At 38.9% G+C, this 18,390-nt stretch overlaps 1 long non-coding RNA gene across 1 annotated transcript in view; it reads right to left on the minus strand.

Annotated features, from left to right (window-relative positions):
- Positions 1-16,012, minus strand: part of LOC122540938 (uncharacterized) — an 86,798-nt gene extending 70,786 nt beyond the window's left edge. Inside the window, exon 1 of the long non-coding RNA XR_006309464.2 lies at positions 15,874-16,012. This is a non-coding gene — a long non-coding RNA (uncharacterized LOC122540938). The remainder of the gene's footprint in view (positions 1-15,873) is intronic.
- Between the last annotated feature and the right edge of the window lie 2,378 nt (positions 16,013-18,390).

Genomic DNA, 18,390 nt, shown 5'->3' on the forward strand with positions numbered 1-18,390 from the left:
TGACAATGTGTGTCACATCTCCAGAACATTCCAAACCATTCAAGATGTAATTGGGGAAAAGGAAACTGGCAATTGTTCACTCTTCTTATCATTAACACTGTGACTTTAATTTCGGCTGATATCCATATTAGCAAAATGAACATGCACTTTGCCTGACAATCCCATCTGCATGTAATCAATTTTCTGATTTTCAGTTATAGTCATAGAGTCATAGAGATGTACAGCACAGAAACAGACCCTTCAGTCCAACTCGTCCATGTCGACCAGATATCCTAAACTAATCTGGTCCGATGTGCCAGCACTTGGCCCATAGCTCCCAAAACCCTTCCTATTCATATACCCATCTAGATGCTTTTTAAATGCTGTAATTGTACCAGCCTCTAACACTTCCTCTGGCAGTTCATTTCATACACGTACCACCCCCTGTGTGAAAAAGTTAGCCCCTTAGGTCCCTTATAAATTTTTCTCCTCTCATCCTAAACCTGTGCCTTCCAGTTCTGGACTCCCCCACCCCAGGGAAAAGATCTTGTGTATTTATCTTATCCATGCCCCTTATGATTTTATAAACCTCTATAAGGTCATCCCTCAGCCTCCGACGCTCCAGGGAAAACAGCCCAGCCTATTCAACCTCTCCCTGTAGCTCAAATCCTCCAACCCTGGCAACATCCTTGTAAATCTTTTCTGAACCCTTTCAAGTTTCACAACATCCTTCCTTGATGTCAATGGGAATCAACCAAAAAACTCTCCTATAGTTTGAATCATATCTGACATGAAGGAAGATGGTTGTAGTCGTTAGAGGTCAATCATCTCAGTTCCAGAACACCTCTGCAGGTGTTCATCTGGATAGTGTCATGAGCGCAACCATCTTCAGTGCTCCATTAGTTACCTTCCCTTCATCAAAGGTCCACCAACTACAAGGCACAAGTCAGGAGTGCGATGGAATACTCCCCTGGATAACAGCCGCTCAAATAACACTCAAGAAGCTAGACAACATTCAGGACAAAGCAGCCAACTTGATTGGCACCACATCCACAAGCATACACATTTTCCACCACCACCAATGCACAGGAGTAGCGGTTTGTTTACAAGATGCACTGCAGAAATGCCGCAAGGCTCCTTAGACAGCACCTTCCAACCCCACAACTATTCCCATCTAGAAGGACAAGGGCAACAGGTACATGGGAACACCATCACCTGCAAATTCCCCTCCAAGTCACTTCCACCCTGACTTGGAAATATATTGTCATTCCTTCCATGTTGCTGGGTCAAAACCCTGAACTCCCTCCTTAAAGGCATTGTGGGTCTACCTATAGGACATAAACAGTTACAGTTCAAAAAGACAGCTCACCAGCACCTTCTCAAAGGCAATTAAGAATGGGTAATATTTGCTGGCTCAGCCCCACCACCAGCATTCTATGAATGAATAAAAAAGTGTTACAGGATGAATGAGGAAGCTGAAAGTAGCAGCAGTACAAAAGTAAACCATTATATAGTTTGTCTAAAAAAATAAGAATTCCAATTTCCAGCCCTCCAGAAACTAGAAATATCAGAAAACCATTTTAACTGGGAAATATGGACAAAGTAACAGCTGCAATTTGCTTTTTGACAAAAAAAATGAAACTGATGGTTTTCAGGTTTAAGTTTTTAAAATTTGATTTACTTATAAGACTTCCAGCTACATTGTACACCCACTGATTCAGCTGAGGTATCTGAAACATGAATTATTTGCAAACATACATGCTTTTTTAGTCGAGATCCAAATATACAGTGCAAGCCTGTCTGGTGGGAAAATATAATTAACGAGAAATTCAGTTACATACTTAATAAATGGACAGAGACTCTTGAGTTTTAAGCACGACTTGTCAGTCAGAGCTGGAGAAGTGTACACAATACCACTATTCAGTGCAGAGGCCTAGAGATTTTCAATTGAATTAAAACAGCACAAAGAAGCCAGATTTTCACAGCCTCCCCCCTTATTGATTATTAAAATCTCCTCAGAGTACAGCATAGTGGAGAAAGAAACTAGTTATTGTGAAGGTAGTGGGTTGAAGTGTTAAGGGATGTGGGTAAAAACATTCTAATATTGCACTCTGGGTCTGATGGGGATTACAGGCCAGCATTGAGGGAGAAACAAAATGAGAATCTACAATGTTTGCACAGTGGGGTCACTCAATTTTAAGCCACTTTCTGAATCACAGAATAAAACAACATTGCAAATTTCCCCAAAGAAAATCCCTTTCTTTTTTTTCCCAAGGATTTTCCTCTCCTGTCCTGAAGACACTGACTAATGCCAGAGCACAGATCCATGGTTCCTCAATAGTAAGTATCCATTCTTAAACTGAGCACAGTAATTACCAGTGAGGTATTCATTAGCGTGGGGGGGGGGGGGGGGGGGCTGCTGGACGTGGTGGTGGTGTGCGGGAAACAAGTGGATGAGAAAATAAAAGCTGAGTTTGGCAGCGTTCACATTCAAATGCACTTTCCAGCAGAAGTCATTGAAAATGGATCACTGCCCCTGAAGCAGATTGTGATGTTTAGTTTTATGCTTTGCAATGGAAGGTAGCTCAATGATTCAGTGCTACTATTTGTTTAAGCTCTTACTCACACTACTGACTTCTGCTGCTTTTGTACGTGTTCCTGTCTCTCAGTAGCAACTTGGACAGTAAAATATGGAACAACGGGAACAGTGCATGAGTTTATGTGACTGATCTCAATTTCTACCATAATGAAATTTGTTCACTGCAGATAGATCCTGCAATGATGTCTTGCCAAAGGCTGGTTTCTCCAGCTCCTCTCCTCTGTTGAAAGTAAGAGAATGATGAGGTTATGCTTGAAGCAGCACTCAGGTGCTGCTGCTTTTGTAGTTACTTATCAGTGTTAATTTGGCGCAAGCTTCTTAAGGGGACACCTTTCTCAGAAAATAAAGTGATTTTAGCAAACCTTGCATTGCACAGGACACAAAAAGCATCCAAAAGCATTACCAACACATTTGCACATCGTTGTTGTGAGGAATGGAACACAAAGTATTTCTCCAATTCCAAAACACCAATTAAAATGTTGCTAAATACATTCACAATGTAGACTATGTTCTATTAGCATTAGATCAGAAGTCACATGACACCAGGTTATAGTCCAACAGGTTTACTTGAAATCATAAGCTTTCAGAGTGCCGCTCCTTCATCAGGCTCCTTCAACAGCAATGTGGTCATGACCAGACAATTTATGGTGGTTGGATAAATATTTGTCAGGACACTGGAGACGATCCTACCGCCCCCCTCCCCCTTTCTCCTTCTCTTCACCTGATGAAGGAGTAGTTCTTTGAAAGCTTGTGATTTCAAATAACCTGGTGTCATTTGACCTCTGACCTTGTCCACTCCAGTCCAACACCTGCACCTCCACACCATTAGACTTAGATCTGCAGTGAAAATGTACAGTGTTTGTGTTTCTCTTTAGTTTTATTTAAATTGAATATCAGGCAGGACTCTGTTAGAGTTAGAACAACATCTGTTTCTACCTCTCCAGGTCCTCTAAATCTTCTGATCCTCATCTTTCTCATTTCCAAATACCATCCACTGCCCTAGCTATTCACTGTATCACATCTCCAGTGCATTGCAATTAACATTTGAAAGCACAGGATAGGAAAACACTGTATACGTCAACTGCTAAATCCCGAGATCTATTGCTATTTAAACACCTATTCCCCCAATATCTACCCGTGGCTATTTACAGGACATTCACAGTTTAAAAAAAATGTTAGTCATAGGGTTCAGTGATGGCCTACTCATATACTGAATAGAAGAAGCATATTCAGAACCCAGACGTACAACGTCCGAAGCAACATAAATCACCACATTAGCAAATAAACTTCAAATCATTAAAAACCATTTAACATTTAAAATTAATATTTCAAATAAAGGATCTGCATGCCTACCAATCAATTAAGTCAGATAAAAATAGACTATTGTCCACCTCACAAACATCCAAATTTATCAAGTCACTCTGCTTAAGTGAATTATGCAATTTATATGGTTAGTGTGATCTTGTACTTATTTTATCCAACATTATGGTTTACTCAGTGAATAACAAAAAAAAATCCAAATGAATGCTCTAATTCCATCCCTGGCCTTTGACACATTCGTGATTTCAGATATAATAATACTTGTTCTAAGACTTTCTTTAGCGCCCATAGACTACTGAGGTATATGTTAAAAAGTATCAGCCAAGTTCCTGTTATGCTGGTCAATGACTCCCACAGTTATTCAACAGTCAGCTTGGTTTAGTCAGCATCACTTAGATCTTGTAGTCAGGAGGTTATGGGTTAAGCCCCACCCTAAGACATGAGCACATAATCTACACTGTTACTACAGTGTTCTATTAAAGGAATGTTAAATACTTAGGCATCACTCTCCATATAAGATATTAAACTGAGGCCCTGCCTGCCTACTCCAATGATTCAAGGACACTGGAAAAGATCTCATAACAGAAGAATAGTAGAAAGAATGGTAGAGAATTCTCCTGATATTCTTGGTCAACATTCCTACCTCAAACACTAAAAAAGGCCTCAAGCACCATCCAAAAAGTACAAAGTTGTAATAACTAGTCATTGATCTTACTTGGTTCTTATGTGACAGTGCCATTCTGACGTTGTCTGCTGCACTTATCCACATAAAATGGAAGTAGTTGCTTCACTTCAAAGTAAATGATTGCACGCAAAGTGCTTGAGATAGTCCTGAGGGATTGATAAAGAAATACACAAATGAAAGTCTTTCTTCTGTCTCTGCATGCATGTACACATGCATATGGGTGTTAGATGAGAAAAGGAATGGACTTGGGTTCTATCAATATAATCTTGCCATGTAGATCCACAAATGAAGAATATTCATTTACATTTGGATAGCAACTGGATATGTGCAGCAAGATCCAAAGAAGATCAGCAGCTTCAGAAAAAAAGGAAAAGGAAAGTTTAGAAAGAAAAGAATATTTGTTCTTTTGTCTTTCAGCTTGCAGTCTTCAACATATGGTTTAGGAAAGAAATATTTATGTATATGTAGACTTGTCTACTTTTTTTGTAACATTTGCAGCTATTAAAAAAATATTGTTAGCTAACATGGTGAAATGGTGTTAATTCACAGGTACACTTGCCAGTAGCTGCAGATAGAAACATGCAGATTTCTTTTTAGGGTGTTCTCAAGAGTTATCCAATTACATTTGAGGCAATGCTGTCATGTCATTTTCCTTCTTGTCCCATAAATAGGAAGAAACTACAGGGAAAAAAATTCTAGTCATCTAGTCAGGGATTATATACAAAGCTTTCATAGATTTGTAGTCAGGCTTCACATAAAGTATTGTGACAAGTTGTGTGCATCTGGCCTTCCAAGAAAATTGATTTGGATAGGGTTGAAAGAAGAGAGGCAGTGATGATTCCAGGATTCAGGCCTCTAAGTTATGAGGAATGACTCAGAACAAAATTTCTCTTTTCATGCAGAAAAATAAAAGCCTGGGTTAGAAAGGGATGTGGATGGTGCAATTTTGCCAAAGTTTATCGGGAGGCCTGAGTTGCTGATGAGAGAAAAAATATCTAGGATTTCCTTTAGTAATCACTATCTTTTGACTGCTGTTGGGCAGGGAATGTACGGCAACTTGGTGAGCACACATTCAGACTCAGTTACCACGTCTTCCAGTTTGCATTGATTTCAGATACTGATCATTTATGGTCAGACTTGTAAGATGGTCATTTGCCTGAAGTATCAACAGAGGCTGGTAACTTCAACTAATAGCAAAAGTATTCTTCTATATAAAATGAAGCATACAATTCTAAATGAGGTGAAGAATGTATGTGCATATATCATTGAAGGTAGCAGGACAGATTGATAACATGTTTAATAATCATATGGAATCCTAGGTTTATAAATAAGGACACAGAGTACAGAAGGAAACAGTTATGGTGAACTTTTATACACATTAGTTTTGATTCAACTGAAGAAATGTCTACAGTTCTGGCCCTCAACACTAAGAAGGGCATGTAAGCACGGAAAGGATGCAGAAACAATTTACGAACACTGTTCCAGGAGTGAGATGTTAAACATCAGAGATTAGGAGCAGGTTAGACATTGTCTGGGCATATACTTTTCTAGTCAGAGTTCTATTTCAAATTCTAAGTCACAAAATCCCAATCCCACTCATTCATTTTTCTCCATATACAGCTAGTTAGCAGTGCTGCCTCACAGTGCCAGGGACTTGGGTTTGATTATAACCTCAGCTGTCTGTATGTAATCTACATGTTCTCCCTATGTCTTCATGGGTTTTCATCAGGTGTTAAAGTTTCTCGCCACAGTCCAAAGACTGTGCGGGTTAGGTAAATTGGCCATGCTAAACTGCCCCATAGTGTCCAGAAATGTGCAGGCTAGGTGGATTAACCATGGTAAATGTGGAGTTACAGGAATGGAGGAGGATGAGTCTGGATGGGACATTATTGGGAGGGTTGGTCCAGACTTGATGGGCAAAATAGCTTTTATCTGCACTGTAGGAATTCTATTTCTATTTCAGTCAAGGGTTCACCCAATTATTTCTTAATTAACACACATCCATCATTTGTCACAAGAACAGAAAATGATGAAGAAACTCAGCACACTGGCAGCATCTGTGGAGAGAAAAACAGAGGAACGTTTCAACTCCAGTAAGACTCTTCTTTAGAACTGTTTTGAAGAAAAGTCACATCAGACTCAAAACGTTAACTTTATTTCTCTCTCCACAGATGCTGCCAGATCTGCTGAGTTTCTTCAGTATTCAGCATATTTGTTTCATATTTCCAGCATCTGCTCCATCATGCTTTTATTGAATCATCATTTTTTCCCTGGTTCAACTTGGCTAAAGGCCAGATCCCACTAGATAACATAAGAGAACTCAGTCATGTAGATGGATTGGAGAAACTTGAGCTATTCTCCTTCAGAAAAGGAAGAGTAAGAGGAGATTTGGTGGAGTTTTAGATTAGATGAGATTAGATTAGATTCCCTACAGTGTGGAAACAGGCCTTTCAGCCCAACCTGTCCACACCAACCCTCCGAAGAGTAACCCACCCAGACCCATTTCCCTCTGACTAATGCACCTAATACTGTGGGCAATTTAGCATGGCCAATTCACCTGACCTGCACATCTTTGGACTTATTCAAAATAATGAGGAATCTAGACACAGTAGGCAGACAGAAACTGCTCCCACGAACAGTAGGGTCAAAATCTAGAGGATATTGATTTAAGATGAATGATAAAGGAACCAAAGGTAACAAAAGGAAAATCTTCATGCAATGTGTGGCTAAGATCTGGAAAGCATTGCCTGAGAGTATGGTGAAAGCTGACTTAGTGATGGCATTTAATATGAAATTCCTTGACTATCAGAAGAGAAAATATTGCCTGGATGAGGGGGAAAGGGAGTAATTGAGTTGCTCTCACAGAGAGTTAGCATTGTCAGGAAGAGCTGACAGACCTTCTTCTGAGCTATAACAGGCATATAATTTTATATTCATTTAAGACATTGGTAAAAGGAAAACAGATTTTTATTCAGCAGAGATTTCTTTTTGAAAAATGTTTGAGTTGTGGGAAAAGGTAACAGCCAAAAATGAAAGCACTTTAAAACTGCTGTGATTGTTTTGCCTCAATGAAAGAAAAAAGTGACTCAAGACATGCTAATGTTGAAAAATTTGTTTCAGATTGTAAACAGACTGCCAGGAAACAATACAATTGTTTTGAAAAGAAATTTCTGCTTGTTTAAGATGTCTCCCATTTGCTTTCAGTTCCTTGCACACTTTCTTCCCCTTCACCCCCTCTCACCAACTTCTTCCTATCCTGCATGTTGTTGCCCTCACCTTGCTCCAACTCCCCAGTTGTATTGATTGGAGCCAGTATGAGAGGCCAACCATTTTGAACCAATTCAAATTGGAATATAAAGGGAAAAGGCAATCCTTAATCAACCCTTTGGAGGCAAGGAATGGTGACTTATATTTTACCCTAATTCTCACTTCACTTTCCACACACTCCACCCTCCACACAACTGTCCAAATAGGCAATCATAAGTTAGAAGATATGAGAGCAAATTCCCTGCGGCAGTCTGACTGGCAAACTGGGAAACTTAGATTTTGATATCCAGGTAAAGGATCATAGGCCAAGACAGGCAACTTCAAGATAAAAGAGGCGACAGGTGAAGATGAGGCTAATCAAACAAAAAATGGTTAGATGGCAGTTTTCTTAACTTATAAATGCCTTTAGATCATCACAGGAAGGGCAAAAGAGATAAAGGGTTCGAGGATCCTAAGGTTCTAGGAAAGAATAAACTAAAAGAGGAGAGAGATGGCGCTAAAAGTGTTCATTTCAGTGCAAAGAGGAAATAAACAGTGTGTTAGTCTAAATGTATAAGGAACTAGAAAGAAAAATCTGAGTAGCAATGAATATTTGGTAAAATAGAATAAAAAAGAAATTTCAGACAAACAGAGAAAAACAGACTTGAATTAAAGATACACATAGAAAGAGAAGCAGGAAAAGAAAGACAATGAAAACTAAAGAAAATTATTCATTTGGTTGTGATTCAGCCATTCATCTAACCAGAAATTGCCATGATTGGATCAGTGGATCATCTTGCATCCTGTCTGATTTTATATATCAGTGAAGTCAATGTGATCCCATTAACTTTCCACCAATTGAGCTGAGTTAAAATTATCCTCAGGGAAAAAGAGAAAAAGATCAGAGGTCAGTTGGATCTTAGGACGAAAATAACAAGAAAAAAATGCAATAGCACTATTTATGTCAAAATAATGTAAATTATGTCTCAATTAATGTTTTACATTTCTGATACAGTCACTGCTGTGTCAGGATCTGCAGTCAAATTGTATAGAACAAGGTCTTACAAACTGCAACAAGTTAAATAGGCTATTAGTTTAATTTTATTTGTATTCGTTGAAACATAACTGAGGGATCAGGGCACTGAGAAGTCTTTAAATAGTAAACTAAGGTCTTTTATATCAATTTGAGAAATTATATTAGTTTAGTTTAACATCTAAACTACAACTACCAGAAAACAATGTAAGGTATTCATAGTACTGAATTGGAATAGCAGCTGAGATTATGTGCTCAAATTCTGGAATAAAACTTGAACCCACCATCTTCTAGCTCAAAACTAAAAGTACCACCTTGAATCAGCCAAGCTGCCAATTGATAATTTAAGACTCAACTCACTTCAGGCAACTTAAAATATAGCCTGTGCAAAATGATGAATTATTGAACATTTTCGTTGAAAAGAAGGGAGCATCATTTAAGTTTGAAGATATTTTTCACGAATTTTTCTTATTTAGAACCATCTTTAATCTGGATCTGTTGATCAAAGATTAGACCTGGTCATTCCCAACAGTTCTAATTTGATTCTTGGTCAGGAATCTCAAAAGTTTCTGTCATTTCCAATGAAAAGTTGACAGCTATTTTGAGTATTTATCTTTATATCTTTAGTCCAACACCAGGAAACAAAGATATTAATTGCTGGCATGAAGTTCTACCAAAATTAAATAGTATACAGTGATAGCCTGTTGCCCAAATATCATATTAACACCCGAGTCCAGTTTTTTCCATTGTTAAGTACTATATTAGCCAAGAAAGAAATCTAACTAGCCATTGCTCATTATTTTACTTAGAAAGCAGTTATTGAAATTCATCTTGCGTAACTTCACACAACGCAATGGATACAAAGCTCCCCATTCATGGTAGATATTTTAATCTAATTTGCTAGATGGGAAAATGCAAAGGACCAAGTGGAACAATTATTTCACATCCCATTCAATGAGAGAAAATCTAACTTTTCCTGCCAGTCAGATATCTGATTGAATTACACACTGTCCTAATTTTACTTTCCAATGAGGCCAACAAATTTTATCAGGCAGGACATAAAACTAACATTCCACCTGGTCATTAGGGTTTCTTTTCTGATGAGTAAGGTTAAGATTAGCATGGTGACTGGCATTTATGGCTCTCATTTGTAATGGGCAACCTCTGGAACTATTGCTCTTGCTATTTAAATGCACTTTACCACCTTTTTTAGAAACATCTCAAAACAATTTACAAATAGTAAATTACTTGTTGCAGTGCAATTATAATTTAGGCAAATTCAGTGGCCATTTTTCAAACAGTATTTTTTTTTAACAATGCAGATTGAGAAACGTATCTTAGCCATAACTATCTTCTTCAAAGATTGCATAGAATCATTAACCATGCGTCAAATAGTGTCTTTGATTCAGTTATACCTCAAGAGAATGAGCCTCCTGTGCAACACTCCCTTAGCACATCATGAATGTATCAATCTGGATTATGTGCTCATGTTCTACAGTAGGGTTTAACACACAGCTATCTGATTCAGAGACAATGGAACCATCAGGTTGAGACTGTAGGTGGTTGGCATTATACTTCAATAAACAGGATCTTCAAACTCCATTTACTCACAATGCTCATTGTCAAGCAGTTTACAGCAGTTGAGGGAACAACAAAGTTGATATTCCCAATACCTTCACAATCACTCTGGCTCTCCTCCTTACATACACTATTTATCTATATATCAGACACAATATCAACCTAACCATACATAGTCAAGTGAATCCAGGATATAGTCAGGCCTGATACTTGAATTCACACCTTCCCAGTTGGGTTGGAGTCTTAACATTCCCCAATCACAGGTCACCCTTCACCCTCACTTCCATTTTATGGAAGCCCATAAAAAAGTTATATTTTTATTGTTTTCTCTGTTTTACTGATAGGGGCAGATGTTTGCTACTCCCCCACATATTTCTGACCAAGCTTTAGGTCTGGCCTGAGATTAAGCCTACTTTACTTTTATTTCACTTTTTACAACTTTTTTTATTGCCTCAAACTGATGCACATCAGCATAACATTTATACTGTCCTGGTTGCAATTTATATATTTAATTCAGTTCACTGAATCAATGAGGAATTATACTTGAGAAAATGAACAATGTGATCTTAGAGGTGAGGATGACAAAATAATTGAAATAAATTTCCCCAGACAGGGGTCAGCAAAATGTGAAATATTTCAAAATGGCAAAACTATTACGAAAGCCCATTCATGGCATCCAAACTACTTGAGCATGCTTTAATTCCTAAGTTAGAAATTTGGTTAAAATGTTGCCTGTTTAATAAATGAAAGTTTCCTAGTTGTTAAGGTATCACATTGGACAGAGATATCTGATTCCTTTTTACCCTATGCTCAGGTAGTCAATCTTTGCTGGGAAGAACCAGACATCATTAGTTTTAGTCCCCGTGCAAGGAAATGCAAGAATATATATAAAAAAACATACAGGCTGGATTCCTGCTCTTTATGATGTTATGTTGACAACTCTTCCATTCTGTCAAATGCATGCTTCTGAGCACTGGAAGTGGCTACAAGTGAGATCATACATGTTGCTGCACTCAACGCATATCTACAGTCATTAGATACTTGAAAATTGCCAATTCGCTGAGGTATCACAGGGGAAGATGCACTCATGGTACAGTCAGTGTCAGCAGTAACAAAAGAGAACAGAAGAAATTAAATCTGATGGTTAAAAGGAAAAGTTTGAGGGCTAAAGGAGAAAAGATGTTTTAAAGGATTTTATAACATATTGAAATTTCCACTGACAGGCCTTTCCATAATTGACACAGGCCATATACAGCCAAGACAAAAGAGCCCTGCATTCTAATGAAAGTTAGCAATCTGTAAAGTTAACATTGTTTCTGTCATGACAAATGCTACCTGACTTCTGAGGCATTTTTCCTGTATTTCCTGCTTTCATTACAAAAAGTAACACTGTAGTTACACATCTTATATATTTTAACTTTAACTACTTGTAGTACGTTCTGTTACTGTAGTTACACATCTTATATGTTTTAACTTGAACTATTTGTAGTACGTTCTGTTAAGAACCATTTTATGATTAACCAACTGAACACTTGAATTAATTTTTTCATGTCATCATGGTAAACACAACAGATTTCAATATTCACAATGAAATAAAGCTGCACTTGATACAGGTAGGAAAATTGAACAGACCAAAGTAGGCACTAAAGACAATAAAGCAAAATTAAGATGTTTAGACCAGCATGCACTGAGAACAAGCCGGTTGCAACAAATGCACTGGGCAGTCACTTACTTTACTTTAATTTCATTTAATATTTTTTCAGCTCTATTTCAGAGACAGCATATCAAATTTCATGTCACTTGTCCTCATGATAATTTAACTAAAATCAATCATCAAATCAATTTTTGTTCCAGCATTTGGTTTAAAAAATTGTCACATTTGAACAGAAAATGCACTACTCACTGTAAAAATAAACTGTTTCCAGGATTTTAAAAACTTTATTGTGAGAGAAAGCACCAACATGCCTTTAAAACTGCTTAAAGCCCTACAAAGGTCAAAATATACTCTAGTTAAAAAAAATCTAGAAATGCACAGCTGGTGTCTCAGCATCTGAAAGAGGAAGAAGGGTGACAGCATGGGTAAGACTTCTCATCATAGCTTTTTCTTAATATCAGTGTTGCTTTTCTTTTTCAGAAACAAATTATTTGGCTGTGTACATAGTATTTTAAAAAGATGGTTATACATTACAGTACATATTAGAAAGTAACATCAGAAATAAGAGGAGTTGGCTATTCAGCCATTTGAACGCTGTCATCCAAAATGATCATGGCTAAACATCTAACTCACTTCCACCTTCCTGCAATATTCCTATACTCAATATCTGAAATCAGTTTCTGTCTTGAATATACTTGACAACCAAACATCTACAACTGTCCAATGCACAACTTATTATGCCAAGAAATGTCTCCCCAAAAATAGCAAACTTCTTATTCTGAGGCTGTGATCCCTATAAAATTGTTGAAATCTAATTTTCCTATTCCATTCTTTAAGGGATGAGCTTTAATGAGCTATATTCCTATCCCTGCCCAAACTTAACATTTTCCAGCCAAGAGTGATGGCTAGTGATCACAAGTGAGAACCCGTCCTTGTAAAGCCAACTGAGATTAATTAGTTCAGTACTTTCCTGGTCTGACTATATCAATACTACACAATTATTCAAGTTAAACTATTTTACCAAATTAAATCTCAGCTGATACTCATAGAGGAAAGACTACCCAAATCTAAAGGCACTGAAATAGTTATGTCAATTAATCAGTTTCTCAGAATTTGATATATTCAACATTCTGTTCCCACAGATGCAAATATTCAAAGTTTATTGAACTCCTTCACTCGAGTGAAGTAGGTAGTATGGGGACATTATTAAAAGGCAACAGGAGTTTATAACAAATTCACAATGAAAGTTAACATTAAAATGCTTCACCTCAACACAAATCCCAACTGATTTAAGTCACACATAAGATCTCAACAGCACCTTAATTTAACAGGGACTCTATTCTGTATAGACTAGGGTGATCATAAAATGATCCTTAATGAATAAACATCTGCATTACCTCTGTCCTAATTCAGTTCATTGGGGCTTAGCTGATATTTTTCAAATTAGCATCTGGCTTCTCATCTGCACCCCATTTCTACTCAGGTTCAAACAAAACCAGAGAATAATTGGCACTGAACCCAATGTCCAGCATAAGAATCAACCTAAATCCACTAGATTGAAAACAATTTATGCTATAAAAGACTCCCAAATTATAATCAACGGAAATTACAAGTTACAGTTAAAATATTTGGCCACCACAAACCAAAGGTAAAACCTGATTCCTCTGTGGTTCAGTTACATGAAATGTTATCAAGCAGGACCCACAGGGCAAATCCATGGTTGAGGTTATTTTAATAAACCAATATACAGCCCATCCAATTGAACAAGGTGAAAATAATGGAAACAAATTTTCATTTGGAATGATAATTTTAAACATATTTCAGTTGAAAGTCATTGGTTAAAAATAAAAATTCTGTCAACAGCAATTTACAACAATACATGCTGATTTTGCCAAAGCCATACCAGCTGTGGTGAATTAAAACATACTCTAACAAACAATGGGACATTGAACTTTAAGTGAGATACGGGTACCTACAAAGTCAATTTATTTGACTCACAAAAGTATCACTTTGCGTCTCTTATTGATCATCAGATCGCTTCTATGCTACTGATACAACTTTGGGATAAATAGCTGGGAGGCTCGATGGGGTTTAGTTTCTGATGGTTTTTAATTGCATTCCCGAAGGACTAATTGAGAGGTATGGTCGAAGGCAGTTCGGGATCCGATTCCATCCGAACACTATTTTCCTGGGTCCTCACCAGAAAGTGTCTCAGACAGGCTTTCTGGCCGCACGATGAGTAAGACCCGCTTATGTCACTCAACGAACTTCAATGTAAACAGGACCATTTCCCAACCCTAGCCTTTGCTATGGAATCCGCATATCGGGTCGTTCGTTGCAGCGTCAATTTAGCTGTACAAAAATAATTAGTCTCAAATTGAACATTGCCCAAGTCCTCTCTTAAGTGGGCCCATCGAAATCAGCCTGCATTCTGGGGGCAAAGAGGAAAACGTGGACGACGGGCCAAAATAAAGACTCGAGTGATGGATGAGCTTTTGAACCTTTGTCAAATTCCAAAATCAAATTTTGGACCAAGTGGAGCAAGCGATGTGACTGCCTGACCACATCAGCGGGAGAAATACTGACTGAAGCTAAATTAAATCAGACTCTGGTATAGTTCCCGCTCTGGAGCAAATTTGTTTAAAAGATTTTCCCCCACGGCCGGCCACCATGAGAATTACTAGCCCAAATTACACAAAAGAAAGTCCCTCTGGTAGATGTGAAACCAATGGGTACGCATGCTGTAAGTTCTTTAACATTAAAAAAATTCATAAGTGGTTTTGATTTTCTTTACAATGGCCAGCTTACGTTAATGTCCTTATTTATTTTATTTTTCATTGTACCTCTTTTTAAATTAAAGTTGCGTTTGTTATTACTGGAAATAGGTCAGAAGACTGTTTCTACTCCAAGACTGAGACTTTATATTCTGTTGTAACATTAAACAATTGCGAAAAAAAGCAAAAGCTTTCGCTTCTGCCACACAGACTAAGTCTCTCAGAAGCACTGATTGTGACAGAGAAGAGGTGATTATAGTACTCACAGGATTAGCTCAGACATTCGGTGACACTTTGAGGGGTGGGGGGAGAGAAAGGGAGACAGACAGAACCAGGGAGTGCTCGTCTGAAAGTGGACATCTCATTAGAATTCAGCACCATGTCACTGGCGGATCTGAACGGACAGCTCTCAATGTGGTCTGTCTCTGATGGAGATGCGACTGAGGGTCCCTGACAGCCCCCGCCTCCTTCGAAGTGAAAATAAAAGGAAAGTTGGCGTTATTTCTGCTCCACTTCATCGGTCCTGGATACCCAAAGGCCAGCAACAAACAGCTGTCACCGCGGCCTGAAAAGTGACCAAATTATCGAGAACTTGACCTCTTAACGGGGCCAAACTTAAACCCAATCAGAAAGTCTGGAATGCTGAACTGCCTGCACATTCCGCGCCGGTTGGGTTGTGAGTGTAATCTAATAAAGGAATGTCTAATCTATTTAAACCAAAAGGCTGTCTCTCGTGGGGCCCTGAAATTAAACCAATACTCCGAACCCTGGGGTCGGTTCAACACAGTTTTAAGACCAATGGGCCCCCTTAATTTGACAAATCGCAAAGGGTGGTAATAATTTTAACATTTCATCGCTGCTCGGTGTCTGCTGTGATGCTCCACACCGTGCCCGCTTTCAAGCGTTTTTACAATGAAGGTTACGGAACTAGCGATGGGTGTCTGCAGTCGAGAGACTTAAAAAATCAAGAGTTGCTCATTTTATGTAAAGGGAGATGATACTCACGTTGCTTCGCTGCCGGTGTTCCTTTTCTTGTCTCGAGTAACTGCGGTGTCTAATAGTTTTCTTCTCAGACCCTTCCTTTGCATTTTCTCATCTTGCAGTCGAGCTCTCTCTCTCTCTCTCCTCGAAGCTATGGAAGTGGTTTCTACTTTCGGTTATCTAGCTTTATGATGGATCAGCAATACTCATACAGCTAGATAACCAAAGACAGCAGCCAACTTCCGCCCCACATCCCAGGCGCTGGAAGGAGAGGTCAAGAGGATTTTTCTATCTGTCATCAAAGAAGGAAGAGAGAATGTCAGCTACAAACATCTGGCAGCTCCTAGCACCTCTCCGCTTGCGAACTCGGTTCTCTCCAGGTTTTGCCCTCAGGTTCGGGGGTGGGGGGGGTGGGGGAGAGGGGGTGGTGGTGTAAGGAAGGGGGTTGGGGACGGGGGATGGGGGGAAACGTTAAGCAGGAACGGGGGCTCAGCAGGTTTGCAGGCAGCTCGTGATCTAATCTGAATCTCCCACAGCCCGAGACAGCTCTCTCTCTCCCCCTCTGCCTCTCTCAGTCACACGCCAGATCCACTGCTATTCACATGCTAATTGGGTCTTTGGGTGATGACGACACCATCACGCCAGCCAATCCCCGTCTTCCGCTAGCCTCATTCAAATCACAAAGATTTCCCGCCTTTTTCTTTCGCTTTCAGAAACTGCAGCCATTCAAATGCTAAGGGGCGACAGGGTTTTCGGGGCTCGAAGGTGGGGAGGTGTTGGTGGGGGATGATCGGTGGAAACGAGCCCCCGCAGACGAGAACGCAGTAAGCGTGCCCGCAGTGACCACTCTTCAAATAGTAAGAATATATTACAAACCAATAAGGAGGCCCCCGGGCCAGTGGTGGGAGATTTCAAACTTAATTCAGCCCTCAATTCACTTTAATCATGAAATGATTTTCAGTGTGTAAACAGGCAGGGGCAAAAGCTAAATAAGACAGGTTGAAACCAAAATCAGCACACACTGACGAATTAGTCAAGCCATTAGTATGAATCTCCCTCCTCATTATATTACCATGCCGTTATGGAAAACAAAGTTCATTCATTCTTTCGTGTTCAAGATTGCCTGTAACTTATCTGATTTCAAGCAGCATCGGAATCCAACAAGGCACAGTGCTTTTACTTGTAAAATATATGTTTCACTTTGTTGCTACGATTACAAGTTATTCGCCTATTTTCCAAGGCGCATAAAAACATCCAATCTTTACCTTGCAGTTAATTCAGCTTCGCCACTTCCTCCTGTGGCGGTAAAAGGTTCCAGAATGGGATTTGCAAATGGATTTTGCTGGCAAATGAACAGGTTCATTATACACTTTCGACAATTAGAGAAGGAGGCTCGAATTCTCTCAAGAATCCCCAGAGCGTTGCTAAGAATGCGCTCCCTCAAAAATAAAATTCGCAAAACTACAGTATCAGACACTAGCCACATACACGGCGTTCATTTCCACCCAGTACAACTGGCGTGTACACCTTTTTCAAAGTAAATCTGGTCTATTCATTAACCAAGAAAAATAACGTCTATTATTTCAGTGGGAAGCAGGGACTGAAAACGTGAACACCTGGCGATTTCTGGATAGAATCCATTAGCCGCCAAAACGTTCAATATCACTCTGACTAAACTAATCAGATTCTAGTCCTGATTTACCTCCTGGAGGTTGCTGTGATTGTAACTACTCTCTCCTGTTTCCATAAAGAATGAGAAGTAAAATAAAAACAGGAGCATAGTAGGACTACTAAATGCACCAATAATGCATCTTTGTAATTCTTTCATAAAAAGCGTTTGCTCGCGGGTGGAGATATAGAATTACTGTTCAGAGAATTAACTCGTGTTAGAGTTGAATAATTTTGCGTTACAGACAGCAATGAACTGTTCTTGAACTTGGTGTGACGTGTAAGGAGTGAGAAGCGGGAAAGCGTTGCTGTTTAAATAATAATAAATTCGTAGATTAATGGAATAAAATATACTCCTTTGGATTGACAAGAGGATTATTTCGCCATTTTATTCATAATCGATTTCAGGACTGGGGTTAACCCGAGATTATTGATTAGGTAATAGGAGAACAAGATTTTACCTCAGATGCTGACGACCGTGTAACGTCAATTGTGCTAAATATAGTTGGATAGTGTAAGGGATGGACTTGTCTATCTGGGTCACATCCTTCATAATGTCACATTTACCTGAAAAATTGCATCTGGACCAATCAAGCGCACAATTAGGACAGGGAAGGGGTTTCTAAAATTCGAGTAGAGTTTGTGCAGAATTGCGATTGACAGATAACGCTAATTTCAACCAGATATATCTCAAGATATTGGTTTTACAGGTCTACATAATTGCGGAGAGGGGGCTATAGATGGTCAATCTTTAAGTATGATGTGCATGCTATGAAATAGCGCTTTCACCAGAAATTTATAGGAACATTGAATTGGCATAAGAATCAACTGGTTAGAAAACACACAAGAGCTTGTTTATCTTTTAATACGTGG

Source organism: Chiloscyllium plagiosum, unplaced genomic scaffold (assembly GCF_037043375.1).
Source record: "Chiloscyllium plagiosum isolate Xiang-an unplaced genomic scaffold, Cpla_swu_hap1 HiC_scaffold_39, whole genome shotgun sequence".
Classification (NCBI taxonomy): domain Eukaryota; kingdom Metazoa; phylum Chordata; class Chondrichthyes; order Orectolobiformes; family Hemiscylliidae; genus Chiloscyllium; species Chiloscyllium plagiosum.